Source organism: Sapajus apella, unplaced genomic scaffold (assembly GCF_009761245.1).
Source record: "Sapajus apella isolate SASKATOON/1434 unplaced genomic scaffold, GSC_monkey_1.0 scaffold262, whole genome shotgun sequence".
NCBI classification, from domain to species: domain Eukaryota; kingdom Metazoa; phylum Chordata; class Mammalia; order Primates; family Cebidae; genus Sapajus; species Sapajus apella.
The window spans coordinates 62,552-77,926 of NW_022437202.1; the positions used below are offsets into that span (position 1 = coordinate 62,552).

The 15,375-nt window shown below is 39.9% G+C and overlaps 3 non-coding genes across 3 annotated transcripts; all 3 read left to right on the forward strand.

Moving 5' to 3' along the window:
* Positions 1–1,936: 1,936 nt before the first annotated feature.
* Positions 1,937–2,008, forward strand: TRNAA-AGC. Its single transcript has one exon. It is a non-coding gene; the product is annotated as a tRNA-Ala (tRNA).
* Positions 2,009–10,207: 8,199 nt separating this feature from the next.
* Positions 10,208–10,281, forward strand: TRNAT-AGU. The gene has a single exon. It is a non-coding gene; the product is annotated as a tRNA-Thr (tRNA).
* A 4,696-nt stretch (positions 10,282–14,977) lies between these two features.
* Positions 14,978–15,049, forward strand: TRNAA-CGC. The gene has a single exon. It is a non-coding gene; the product is annotated as a tRNA-Ala (tRNA).
* Positions 15,050–15,375: the final 326 nt, after the last annotated feature.

Genomic DNA, 15,375 nt, shown 5'->3' on the forward strand with positions numbered 1-15,375 from the left:
CAGTGCTTGGTGTGCCCTGCAGAAGAAGTAGCTGTCCCCAAGACTTCCTGCCCGTTCAAATAATGAAACCAGGCAAGAAGGCAAGAAAGGGGAGTGAGAGACAGTACTACACACTTGCCCTATTTCAAGAGTTTGTGGTTTCTTACGTCTTTTAGCCCACCAATCTTTTAGACAACATTGAAAGTCACACAAAACGGACCTAGACTTTTGTGTAAATCAACTCACAATGGATTTGTTGGGGTCCCACTCTAGCCAAAGTACATGGGGTATTAGATCTTTAATCCAAGTTCTGATTGACCTATTTTGGCCACTGGGCTCTCAGTTTAAACTTAAGTTTGGAAGCCCCCAAATTCCACAACCATTCTTTCCACCCTCAGAAAAAAGTTAGGGGTACTCTGATCTTGGCTACCTCTTCAGTCACTCACCTCTTAGGTAATTCAGCTAATTTTTTGGTCAAGGATTAAGTTGTTAAAACTTCTAATAGATCAATAAATTAGGTAGACAAACTGCTTATTGGAAAGCTTGCCTACAATTTAATTTTTGTTTTTGACAAAGTAGTCACTGATACTGGTGGCTTCAAAGAAAACAGAAGGAAAGCCACTCCCTGGCTCCACTGTGGCTGTGGTGGGACCTATTTGAATGAGAAGTGGGATCGGCTGGCAGTTTTGAGCTTGGGTAGCTAAGTTTTGGCTAGGAGTGACTACTAGCACACTGGCTCATAAGGCAAAGGAAAGCATTAAAAATATATAGGTTAGGGTTCATGCCTGTAATCTTAGCGCTTTGAATCTCTACTAAAAATACAAAAATTAGCCAGGAGTGGTGGCAGGCACCTGTAATCCTAGCTACTCAGGAGGCTGAGGCAGGAGAATTGCTTGAATCTGGCAGGGGGAGGTTGCAGTGAGCCGGGGACACGCCACTGCACTCCAGCCTGGGCAACAAAGTGAGACTCTGTCTCAAAATAAATAAATAAATAAATAAATTTAAAAGTATATATGTTATACATACACATATTAAATATATATGTCATATATGCATATATTAATATATATGTGTGTGTGTGTGTGTGTTAGGCTGTAACCAAATATCTTTTAATTGAAGAGATTTTGAAAATCAAAATGTCTTTAACCCTGAATAACTTGTTAGAAAATTAAACTTTCAGTTTGATGGTCCAGCGTTTGAGTTCCTTTTCAGACACTGATAGTGGTTTTTGTTTCCCTCACTCAGTTCTAACAGAATCCTAGTAAAATTCAGCTTTCTCTTGGAGGAACTTGTCTATGTTTCATTATCTTTGCACATGATTTTTTGGCTCAACAGAATTAAGAAAATCCAGTGTAACTCTATGACTTGAGGCTGTCTATTCAGTTCTACTGTCAGACAGATAATCTATTTGCAGTTCTTTTGTTTCTAGAATGTAGTTATAAGGTCAAAGTACTGTGTAAAACATTTACATGGATTTGTTATCTTTTTAAATTCTGGTACTATTCATTTGAAATAATTTTATTTTTTTCTAGTTGTTTTCAAATTTAAAGTACTTTTTCCTCTATCCTTGTTAGTTTTCTTTTTAAATTTCACTGTGTAAAGCATTACCATGATTCCAAGAAACAAGACTACACAGAGAAGTGTCACTCAAGAGACATTTTCTAGCTGCTGGAGGTTGTTATATGTTGGGACCCCCTCAGGTGGAGAAATGGGAGTGCCCTTCACGCCTCTTCTAGAGAGCCACATTTGGGGTGGGCTGACAAGACTGGAACAGTGATATTTTTGTGTAGCATCAAATTACTCTTCTCAGGTATCTGTAAGATAGCATGAAAAACCTGGAGATTTCAGAAATAGAGTCATATATAAGGGATATTTTTACAAGATTTGAGATTCTCAAAACTCACGAGCAAAGAGAAAGATGAAATTATAATGTTTAGGAAAAAAGAGCTGCCACAGAGGGGGTGTAGCTCAGTGGTAGAGCGCGTGCTTAGCATGCATGAGGCCCCGGGTTCAATCCCCGGCACCTCCAGTTGTAGTACTCTGTCATGTGTCGCTGCAGATGAAAACATGCAGATTTCCTATCCACTGGTCTTAATTTTCCTGTGGTTTTTTAAAACCCATTTTGATATACAAGAAGATAATACACACAGATTTCCTATCCACTGGTCTTAATTTTCCTGTGGTTTTTTAAAACCCATTTTGATATACAAGAAGATAATCTGTGCTAATTTACTGTTCTAAAAAAATATGCTATATAACACTTTATTTTTTGAGACTGAGTTTCACTCTTATTGCCTAGGCTGGAGTGCAATGGCACGATCTCTGCTCACCCAGCAACCTCCGCCTCCCCGTTTCAAGCGATTCTCCTACTTCAGCCTCCCGAGTAACTGCAATTACAGGCATGAGTCATCGTGTCTGGCTAATTTTGTATTTTTCGTAGAGATGGGGTTTCTCCATGTTGGTCAGGCTGTCTCAAACTCCTGATCTCAGGTAATCTGCCCCCCTCAGCCTCTCACAGTGCTGGGATTACAGGTGTGAGTCACTGTGCCCGGCCTAACATTTTATTTTTTATTTTTATTTTAAATATTAAATTGATGAGTAAAATTATGTTTTTTTCATGTACGACATGCTATTTTGAGATACGCACATGCATTGTGGAGTGGCTAAGTCGAGCTAATTACCATATGCATCACCTCACATAGTTATCAATCTTGTAGTGACAACAACTTAAAACCTCATCATTTTTCAACACATTGTATTGTTTTTTGGTTTTTTTTTTTTCATCTTTTTATTGTTCCCAACCAGGGTTCTAATGTATTGTTTTTAACTACAGTCATCATGTTGTAGATCAACTTATTGAACTTCTTCCTAACTGTAACTTTATATTCTGTTACCAACATCTTCCCAGTGCTTCCCCCTTGTTGACATTTTTGTCATTCACTGACTCTCTCCAGCCACTCTGAGCAATCCCTGCTATGCTGGCTACAGTCTTGTATTTCACAAAACTTTAGTGGGAAAGATTAGAGTTCTGAGAGCACGAAAATCACCTTAACTTGAAAAGGCTCCTTAGACACTTAACCACACTTCCATTTCACCTTTCATGCACCTCGGACCAGCATCAGTAATTAGTTCAAGAGGGTTTCTTCTTGGATTTGCGGGAAAGTTTAATATTAATATTAGGAGCCAGAGCATTTTTTAAAAGTCAGCCTGCTCGAGTACTTTGGAAAAGCAACATCCTGTGGGATGAAGAACGCTGTTATGAAAACCAAGACTTCGCTCCACAGGTATGGAGCCCAAAACCCTGTGAACTGCACTGGTCACAGATCCAGGAGGCTGGCCCTGATGACAGGTGTAGGAGAGATCATCCCAAACCAAGAAACGAGCCATTTTCTTGTTTCTTTTCTCTTTTTTTTTTAGACAGAGTCCTGCTCTGTCGCCCAGGCTGGAATGCAATGGCACGATCGGCTCACTGCAACCTCTGACTCCAGAGTTTAAGCAATTATCTTGCGTCAGCCTCCCCAGTAACTGAGATTACAGGCGACCACCACAACACCCGGCTTTTTTTGTATTTTTAGTAGAGATGGGGTTTCTCCATGTTGGTCAGACTGGTTTCGAACTCCTGACCTCAGGTTATCTGCCCGCCTCCGCCTCCCAAAGTGTTGGGATTACAGGCGTTAGCCAGCACACCCAGCCCATTTTCTTGTTTCTTTACCTTCTAAAAGATAGAAAAGTAGATGTTCAACAACGCCAGTTTGAACTGAGGAGGCGAGAGACGCTTATTCACCGCAAAGACCTGCTACCCTGTCCTGCCGGGTTTGTACCTCAAAATGAAAGAAGCAAGAGTGCAGAAAAACTCCTTTGTCTTCTACCTGTCCTGAGCTCAGACTCTGGATATTGTTGAGAGAGCATCACCTTTTGAAAAGACTGCAGGCGGGGTGCGGTGGCTCATGCCTGTAATCCCAGCACGTTGGGAGGGCGAGGTGGGTGGATCACGAGGTCAGGAGTTTGAGACCATCCAGGCCAACGTAGTGAAACCCCATCTGTACTAAAAATACAAACAAATTAGCCGGGCGCAGTGGCAGGCACCTGTAGTCTCAGCTACTCGGGAGGCTAAGGCAGGAGAATCGCTTGAACCCGGGAGGCGGAGGTTGCAGTGAGCCGAGATTGCGCCCCTGTACTCTAGCCCAGGCGACAGAGCAAGACTCCATCTTAAAAAAAAAAAAAAAAAAAAGACTGCAAAAGTGCAAAAGAAGGAAATGGAGTGGGAGTCCTAAGGTTTATGGAGACATCTAAGGAGGGCCCAGACACACCCTCTGCACTGAGTTAGGACCATCGCCTTACCTGTGTGGGATGTTTCTGCCTTTTCCCTACCAGTAGTCTAATTTTGTAGTCCTAACAGTAACCAATGAATCAACATAAATTTGATCACACAATCCAGTTTATGACAGAAAATAGTTTTTGCGTTTCACCTAACGCAGGAGAAAATATTATAGAGCGAGGCGTGCGTGCAAAGCAAGAGGTTTGAGGGAAAAACAAAGGCTAATCTGTCTGTTGAATAAAATGTCTAGGAAGCCACTGATGTGGACAAGGCTCCTGCACTGAGCCTAATAGACCAAACTAACACAGAGCTGAAATACAGTAGCTGAGCTTTAATTAATTGCTGGAGGCTCTGTAACCAAGTAACCCGTTAAGCTATCGCCTCGACTGTACTAGTTTTCCATAAATGCTCTTAGGCCGTTTTATTGATTGGCATTCTCTGAACCTGCTCTGGTTTGCAGCGTTGCCTGATTCTCCAATCAAGTTTGTTTTGTTTTGTTTTGTTTTGCTATGTTTTGTCTTGTTTTTCTTTGCTCAAATAAGCCCAGTTACAATTTAAACTTGTTTAAGGATATTTCCATGAAACACAGAAAAAGGACATTAGTCACAGAAAAGAGGATTGGTCTGGTTTGTGTTAATTCAGTGCTTGTTGCAAATAATTTGCCACTTTTTAAAAGAAACCAAGGGGTCACATAAAGTGAGAGGCCACGGTAAATGTTTGAATAAAGGAGTTTAGGAAACTTGCATCTCTCCTGCCCCACACATTTGGGCAACTCTGCGTCACAAAAAAATCACCGGTTTTTCTGTGACGCTTGCTAAGTTACACAAGCTGTAGAAGACGTGCTCATCCAAAGTAAGTGGGAATTGTCTTTTCCATGCAAAAAGTGCCCCACCAAGCCATTCTGTGCCACCCAGCTTTATGTACAATCAGACTCAGCATTATGTAGCATTGAAGTCACTTTTCCACAGAAAACACTCCCTCCACCTTCCCAGACAGACCATCCACTGCTAATGCCTGGTCATTCAGACAAGTACATGTTACAGGATCATGTTCCTGAAATCTACGGCATGAATGAATTGTAGTAAAGATTTCTCCCTCGTCCAGTAGAGACGTCAGTTGCTGCTTACAGGTCCTTTCGGAGTGAATGCTGTTGTCATTACCCTGAGACTCAAGCCTGTCAAATATACCAGCCTTTGGCTCTCTCTCTTCTGTACCCGTCATCTCCCACTGTCATTTCCTTCTTCTTCCCTGCAGATTTGGTCCCTGGATCTCCTCCACCCCAAGTGCTGTCATTACCATCAATGACTTGGGCAGGGAGTTTGTGCTCTGTTTTGAATAATATTTGTGTGTGTACATATATTTAAAATTGCTTATGTATATGTATATATATATATATAATGGCTTATAGATTATTATAGATTATAATAAATGTATATAAATATATTAATAAATAATTTAAACAATATATCGTATGTTTTATATACATATTTACATAATTATGGGAGTGGCATCCCTTTACCTTTGCCATATTCTACTGGTTAGAATAAGTCACAGCTGGGTGCAGTAACTCATGCCTGTAATCCCAGCACTTTGGAAGGCTGAGGCGGGCAAATCACGAGGTCAGGAGTTCAAGACCAGCCTGGCCAACATGGTGAAAAATCCCATCTCTACTAAAAATACAAAAAATTAGCTGGGTACAGTGGCGTGCACCTGTAATCCCAGGTACTCCGAAGGCTGAGGCAGGAAAATTGCTTGAACCTGGGAGGCAGAGGTTGCAGTGAGCAGAGATCGCACCACTACATTCCAGCCCAGGCCAAAAAAAAAAGAAGTTACAAGTCCCATTCACACTCAAGGGAGAGTACTACACAAATGCATGAACACTAGGAGACAGACATTACTGGAGATCAACTTAGGGACTCTTCGTCACAGTAAGCTTGTGCAAAATTGTTTCCCAGGTTTTTAAATATACTCCTACTGTAATCTGAATGTTTGTGACTGCTCCCATTACCAAAACTGTGTATGTTGAAACGTAACCACCAATGTTATTAGATTAGGATTTAGGGCCTTTGGAAGGTGAGTAGGTGATAAAGGTGGTGTCTTCATGAATGGGATTAGTGCCCTTATAAAATAAGCCTGAGAGACCTTTTTCTGAAAATGGCCAAGTAGTAAATATTTTAGGATTTGCAAGTCAAATGGCAAAATCAAGGATATTAGGATATTATGTAGGTATTTATATAACATGGCAGGAAAAAAATCCACTCATATTTATTGATGAAATTCAAAATATAATACTGAGTATAATTATTAATAATGAGAAGAATTAAGTCATCATTATAATAATTATTATTACAGATGGGGGCTCAAAATTAGTGTTCCCTATCATCAAAATCATTTGTTAATGCTCACCTGTTAATGATCTGTAGTGCAATTTTATTTATTTCATCTTTGAAAATATCTTTTCAGAAAGATGAGAGATGCCAAATGGCTAATATTAATCTTCACAGATTAATATTATTTGTGTATATGATTTGAGGCATATTCATTGCATGAAAGACATTTATGAATTCTAGTAGGTTCATCTCTTTATGTTTGCTTTCGGCATGTCATTGCATTGCAAATTAGTCACTTCAAAGTGAGGCTTAGTTTAAGCTCCTCAATTGCATGTTCAGTGGATTTTGAAATATGAAAATTGCTTTTGCACTTGAATTAAGCTTTTGATACACTGCCGGTACTGTAATTTGAGTTAAGAAAATATAGCTGCTGGAAATTTCGGTGGGATTGGAGATTTGCCTCTTTTAACTTTGGATAGCACAGGCAGTGCACAAGGCAGCTTGATATCACCATGATATCACCAGGAATGTTCGCTGTCATCAAAATGACTTCACAGCAGTACAAGTTTTATATATAAACATCGTTTTGCCTTGTAATTTTGGCTGAATTTGTTGAAAAGCACTATCCAATCTGAAACAGAAACTAACTTCCAAAGCCATTAAGTGTTTGATTACAGTAACTGAGGGCAGTTCTTCCACTTCAAAAACAAAATTACATCTCAGCCCCAAGTTTTAAAAAAACACAATTTATGAGGGCTAAGTCATTAAACTGCTGTGTAATCCTTCTTGTCAGGACCTTCAGCTCCTAATTTCTGTCCAAAATTTCTAAAAGTGACGATGGTTGGTCCAGTAGACCAAGTCCACTGTTGACATCACTTTTCAATAACACATGACACCATCAAATATTTACCGCGAATTATCTGTTGATGAATAATACAATAAAAAACAATAAGCTTACATTTATTACAAGTTTTTAAACTTGCTCAACTAAGCCTCTTTCTGCCTTTCTCATAATTTTACCATCACTAGTTGTACCACTTCTTAACATACTTCACTTCAGGTTGTAAAGAACTATTTTTTTTTCAACTTCTTAGAAAATACTGTACTTCCAAGAAATATTTCTTAGAAAAAAAGTTCTTACCTGTAGTTGTCACATGTAGGCTGTTGATGCAGGTTACTTCCTTAATCGCGTTAAACTGACGTTGACTTCTTAAAGGAACAACTGAGTAATATTGGTAACATCTGTGGACTCACCAAGAGTAAATCATTTGCCTTGTATTGTTAACTATTGATGCTATTCCCAATGTCCTAAAGTCTCCCATCACCTCTTCTCTTGTAGCACTAATAGTCTTAAATAAGTTCATTTTCTCTGGACACATCTCTTTGGTTACTAAAATGAAACACTATTTAATTACCTCACCACAGTAAATGATTTACTTGCCTGGCTAGCAGAGTCAATCAGAAACTTACTTGGTTCCAGACTCATCTTTATTTTTTAAAAATTTTTGTGAAGAAATTCTGCTGTAGATGAGAAATGCCATTTTTAATTTTCTAATTTTTCTGTCAGTTGCATTCATGTAAGTTGGGAATTTTGTGATTGCTTTGTCATAATATTCACACCTTGTATTCTTTTAGCAAAATTATAGTGTTATTGGGTTCCATTTCTCAGCATCTTAGGAGACCGTGAAAGATGAAAGTGAAAAGAAAAAAATTTTAAAACTCCATGAATTTTTCTTTTTAAATTTTCTGAGCTGTTTCTGGCTTAGCTGACAATGCGGAGGAGCAGAAATGCTTTCCGTTAACTCTCCACCGTTTTTCTTCTGTCTCCCCCTGCGTCTATTCATCCGATACTGTCAGGAATTGGCATTTGAATAACCAACGTATGTGGAAGACGATAGACTCCAAGTCTTTCTGGATCGGTAAATACACGGGACAATTAGCAACATTAAAAAAATCTGAAATTGAGACTGCTGAAAACAATTGAAGTATTCAAAGAGAAATGGAAGAACACGGTGACCTTCGGCAGGTGGAATGGCTGAGTGGGAGATCGTTGAATCAGTAAGCCAGCAGGTCTCCGGTTCGATTCCCAGCTTTAGAGCATAAATTCTTTAGTCATGGGCCAGTTGCTCTCAGCTGTGATGAGTAGCGGGGTGACGGGGGTGGTTGTTTTATGTGTATCATGCGAACACTGTCGCTTCCTTGTGAAATGAACTTACAATTCGTAGGGTAATAATTCAACAATTAGAGTGGACAGCTGAAGTCCACTTTTGTTGTTCTGAGACGATATGAATGCACTGATAATAAGGAAATACAGTGTCATGGTTAGAGGTGTGCGTCACTGCGCAGTCACTGCGCCCCGCGGCGTGTAGCGCGCGCAGCAGCAGAGCCGAGGAAACGCAGCCGGAGACCGCGCGCACACGAGGCGGCCGCGTTAATGTAACACTTCATATACGGACACTGAAATTGGCATTTCTTATAAATGTCACATGCAAGAAATACTATTCTTGGTTTCTACAATATTCTGAAATGTAAAAGTCCGCGCTCGCTTCGGCAGCGTCCGCACTAACATTGGGATGATACAGAAATTCGGAACGGCATAGAAATGCCCCTCGTCGCTCCGCAACTATGACACACAAATTCGCAAAGCATTCCATATGTCTCTATACATTAGCATTGTCAATGCAAACATTAATTCTCAGCTCTCAGGCAATAGTTTACCAATCTAGGGTAGAGGGTCCCACTGCAAATATCCGAAAGAACCTGAAGGGCCGGCAGGATTCCAGTTTCCCTCTACGAGTTAAAACTGCTGACGGAGACTCGACTCTTCACTCCTTACGTGAGTAATTTAACGTTTCTCTACTGAGCTGCGTGGATCCAGCACACCGGTGGGCACACATATATAACCCGCTAACAGAGCTGCTACCCTAAACTGTGAATCTCCTTTGCGTTCTCCTCCTCGCAGAGAATGTTCCCAGAAAGACGATACAACAGCTAAAGCTGCTTTCCTCCCTCCTTTCTTCCTTGTCTTCCATCTCTTTGCGGGTCTAGATCAAGAGCTGTCATGTTCCCTGGCAAAAGTCGCTGAGGGGTTAGCTCCTTCTTCACTCATTTTCCTTTGTTTTCAGACTTGTGCGAATCGTAGGAACCGCTGGAGCTGACTTCCAGGGGTTGACTTTTAAAGCGAAAGAATTGGTGGCGCTTCCCTTCTGTCACAGAAGAGCAAGCTAAACATTAAGTCAAATGCCTTAGAAAGCCTAAAATGAGCCTGAAATAAAAATATCTCCTCACAGTCCCTTCTCCTTTGATCTTGCTTGAATTTTTCCCTGGCTTGAGTTCCCATGAGGTCGCATCGAGGCGCCGAGCCAAACACAGAGGTTATGAGGAGCAAGCGACAAAGACCGGCACATCAATGCCTCCATCAAAGCTGTTAGTCACCGTCTGAGTGGCTGTGAATGGAATCACAGAAAAATCCAAGAAACAACTTTTTTTTTTTTTTTTTTTTAACTAGAAGGAAAATCTGAACTCTACCAGAAATACCAAAGTATGCTCTGATAGAAGAAAACCCAGAATAACTATCGGGGGCTCTGTGGCTTAGTTGGTTAAAGCGCCTGTCTAGTAAACAGGAGATCCTGGGTTCAAATCCCAGCGGGGCCTTGACCAGTAAGATGGGTGGGTATTTCTGCCCACTCTCTTAAAACGTGAGTTTTCTGCAATTCCTTTCTACATCAGGGATCCTCCATCCCTGATTTTGAACATAATAGGATGGCATCCAGAGGCTTTGGAAACAAACTGAAACTGTATATCCACCCAACAGAGGACTACATAAAAATAGCAAAGAGCAGGACAGTAAGTATAGTAGACTGCCCATTATTTTGTTTGTTTTGTTTTGTTTTAAAATACAACCACATCTTCTACCGGGATTTTGAGTGCAGTGTTGTTTCAAGTATTCCAATTTTATATATAGTTAAGAACAGCAAATTGAAGTTTAGAGAGGGAACATATACTGTAGGTGTGGATTTTAATGCACTACTGGCCCATGCTCTTGGGATTATAATTCAACTATAGGTGTGTGAAGAGTTTGAATATCTTCAATTCACCAAATTTGTAAAATGTCAGTTATGAATTAATAATCTGTAATTATGAATGCTGATTATAGATACTGTATACATACTATGAATGTCTATTTAATATTGATGACAGTGTCCCTTATTCAAAAAGCAGGGGCAAGTGCCATCAAAGGTGCTCAAATACAAAGTTTTTTCCTTTCAGTCACTCTCTTTGGCCTGTCATGGTATTTTTCATTTTATATCTAATGTCACTCTAATTAAAATACAATTGTATGTATTAAAATGAATTTTATAGTCCGCCTTTATTTCACACATTAAAATTCATGTGGCATAGCAATGGCTTTATAATATATGGAGAAGCAAAGGAAGTCAGACACGAAATTCCTTTGGTCTTGTGCCATGCTCTGTTGCTAACCCGAATATCAATTACTAAACATAAATTAAAAGATGCAGTTCAGATGAAATTCTAAGACTGCAAAGGTAGATCCCTGGTAGAGTCTCTGGAAAGGAAACGTTGCCAAAACCCATAACTGAAACAGGGACCTCTAAGTCAAGTTCAATGCTCTCTCAACTGAGCCACCTCAGCTTACTGCAAATCAAAACTTTATTGAATTTCTCTTTCAATACTTCGATTGTTTCCAACTGATTAGCTTTCAGGTTTCTTAATTATTGTTATTATACAATGTGTGTATTCACTAAGAAACACCTGGAACTTACTGTCTCCTACGTATGGTGGCTGAGTCCAGTTCCTGGTAGTGTAGGTTGGATAGGTGGCAGAGAGAGACAGAAGAGAAGAGACAGGAATTAAAAAAAAAAAAAAAAAAAAAATTTCTGCTCTTCCACATCCTGTTGGTTGAGTCAGACATAGCTAAGAAAATTTTTAAAAATAAATATATAAAAATAAAATAAAATTTGGTAGCATTCTTAGTTTTTCTCTTCTTTTTGTCTTTGATAATCTTTAAGGATGTGGAGAATTGAAACCCAAGGTTAATTTCCGTGAATGTGGGGTCAGGTTTCTGTCTCCTGGTGATTATTTTGCGTGAGCTATAAATCCTTCATTTTATCCTCTTCCATCCAGTCTTTGCCATAGTCTTGTGCCCTGGGTGGTGCCGAAATTCATGGCGTACAAATGGAGTAGTACTAAGGAGTCCTTTGGATCATGTACGTGAGTAAAGTGTGTGAGAAAGGAAGGGGTGGGTAGCTACAGAACAGCGAAGTTTTCAGAAAATGAAGCTGAGACAGCACACATTTTAACTATGCATTCCACCACCAAGCCAACACTCTCGTGATGGCCAAACCCTGTTGGAGATACATCTTGATATATCAGTGTCAGTATTTCTAATTTTCAACACATAATGGTTGGCGGGAGAAAATCCACTGAGATAAATCCCACTATTTCTGAAATCACTGAACCCAATCTCATTTAATCGCTATACCAAGAGAAAGGTTGCTGACTTGCAGACAAAATGACAGTGCATCTGTTCCTAGTACATTCCCACTCCAACCTGAAAAGGGTAGACAATTGCTGAAAAACTTTTTACTTTAAACATCAGGACATCAGATGTCTAAAGAAGAAAAAAATATATTTTTTTGCTATAAAAATTATTAATTGAATAGGAATAGTGAGAAGGGAAAAATTATGAGGATTGTAATAATTGTATACTAACTAAAGTCTTAGAAATTAAATTCCCTTTCATCTTCAGAAAATTCTTATTTTTTATGCAAAATTTTAATAGTCCCTACAGTCAAATTGGTCAAGGAATTCCACAGGATATAAAAGTCTATATAGCCTGATGTATTTTTTTTTTCTACAAATAGAAAAAGTTCAGGGAATATGCCTCTTTGAAAAATATTTCCCATTCATACAACTGAAGATTTCTTTTTAATTTTCTGGAGTAAATTAGAAAACTCGAGTTCTTTTAGATTCATATTTCTCTCCCCCACACCCATATTACATTTCTCCACATGATGCTGATATCTCTACCACGCGTCTCAATGACCCCCCCCCCCCCAAACAAATGAATCTACCCAAAGAAATGTGCATCTATACAAAGAAATGAAGAGCACTGGGAATGGTAATGATGTAGTAAATATAAGAATGTTTTTGCTATTATTTAAATCTGTTTAAAAATAATTGTTTAGAATACAAATAATAACAATATATTGTGAAGTTATAACGTATGGAGAGGTTAAATATTGTCAGCATTAGCACAAACTCCCAGAGAGCAGAAATGAAAATACAGTGTTGTAAAGTCCTTATCTACCTTATCTATACATGAGGTAATAGAATATCACTTGAAGTCACAGTGTGATCTTTAAATGCATACTATAAAGCCTAAAGCATCTACTAAAATTGATCATAGGTCTAAGTGTAAAACAGAAAAGTATACAACTTCCAGAAGAAAACATTTTCATGTCCCCAGATTAGGCAAAGATTTTGTGTATATGACAACAAAAGCATAAAATGCAATAATTTGAACCTCATCAAAAATTTAAAAATCCTGATTCATCGTTTGGGCATGTAGCTCAGTGGTAGAGAACATGCTTTGCATGTATGAGGTCCTGGGTTCACCCGGCACTTCCGTGGTTTTGTTTATTCGATTTCCCCAAGTACTTTTATACCACACATACCTTCAGTAACACAATGCGGAATCCTTTCTCCTACTTTATTCCTTCAGTTCCTTTTTTTTTTTTTTCAACCTTCTCACACGGAAATTAAGTATGATTTCTGTGATAGCAGAAGGAAGAAATAAGAAAAAAATGCTTATTCAACATCACAAATGCAATAACACTAACCAGCTTTCCACCTATTCTTTCTTTCTACAATATTTCATACGAGAAGGAAGAGAAACGAAGAAAAAGAAGAAGAAAATCATAGACAATTTCTTTTTTGCCATAATAGCTAATCCTAAAGACACTAGCAGTGGGAATTATCTGGGTGTTATTCTAAAGACATTAGTAGTGAGGAAAATTACGCTGCTTTTCCAGCCATCCCGGGAAAAACACTTTGGATAACAAATCGAATGCCTTGGACACAGACTATTCATAAGCCTTTATCACCCACCTAGAATAGAACACATGAATTTGAGTAAAGTCTCTTGTATCTCGTGAAGGAGCTTGAAAAAAGAAAAACGGAAAGTCCCACCACCAACCTGCTTTAATTTTGAAGACAAAATAATGTTCATTCCTTGCAATGGAGAACAGTTGGCTTTCAGATAAATTCAAGGGATGGAGAGGATTTTTTTTCTCTCCTCCCTCTTCCTTGATGCGGTCTCCCAACCCAGAGCTTCTGTATCCACTAACAGGTGTCCAAGGTTCCTAGAACTGTGTCTATCTATGATACACACAACTTCTTTTTTTCCGGACTCATTATGGACGTGATGAAAGCATCCAGGGACAGAACAGCTATTAATTGTGCCCTTACCGTGCCGGCCAGCCCAATCCTGTCAGCTCCGTGCGATCCAGGACTTCCTTGCATTTTTTTCATTCATCGCTGGCGCTGTGAACGTTCCCAGGGCTCTCCCGCTTTCCTCTTCCAAACATCTCCGTATACAGCTGGCTTTCCCGTTGGGGCGGCTTTGCTCAGCCGCGCATCCTGGCTTCGCTGCTCTGCGTTTGCTGTTGCCCTGTCTGTTCCTCTGGTCTGGAAAAACGTCAACTGATTGAAGTTAAAGTTTTGAAGCTTTTAAAAAATCCTTTGTGAATGTAGTACTCAAGGGAGGGTTAGAGATGGAGGCGTGGAACCAAAATTGAGGACAATCTCAGAGCTCGTGATGGGTTAACGAGGAATGAGAGTCAGCTGGAAACGGGAGCTGTCGGAGCGTCGCACAATCAGTGTGAATTCCGCGCTGCGGAGGCTGCCCCTGGACTGAGGAGCGCTTCATCCGAGGCAGTATTGCAGGAGAAAGTACTTGTGGCAAACACAGCTCAGCTGGAAGAGCTCTGCACTGAAGGTCTACACGAAAATCCGGGATCCTTTTCCACGACTGAACATCCTGAGTGTTAGAAATTTGTGCTTTTTCCTGACGGAGGAAAGTATCTTTCACGCAGTTTGCTTGTGAATGGAGCTTAGAGCAGGCTAACAGGAGTAGGAAGGGCCGAGGATGAGAAACGATGTCACCTGGACTATAATCTAGTGGCTCAGTCAAGCCGCCAAAGAGTATCCAGTTCAGTGACTGCACAAAAGTAGTGGAATTTAATCCAGCCGTCTTTCTCCAACCAACAGAGAAACAACAAAGTGATATTTTATACATGAGCCAAGAGGATCGCAGCTGTTATGGTCTGGGGGTGTAGCTCAGTGGTAGAGCGCGTGCTTCGCATGTACGAGGCCCCGGGTTCGACCCCCGGCTCCTCCAGTTGTTTTCTCCTTTCTCATTCTTTGGATACATTTTGTCACGTTTCCTCTACTTCTATAAAAAGAGGACAGTGGGGAGGGGAGCACTACACACTGGGACCAGTTGGGGGGAAACAGGAGGGAAACGGTGGGGGGTGGGGAGTTGGAGAGAGATGCCAGATGTAGGTGATGGGGAGGAAGGCAGCAAATCATACTGCCACGTGTGTGCCTATGCAACAATCTTGCATGTTCTTCACATGTACCCCAAAACCTAAAATGCAATAAAATAAAGAAAAAAAAAGGAGAGTGTCCAATTTGTTGTTTTTAATATTGTACTATTTATTCCGG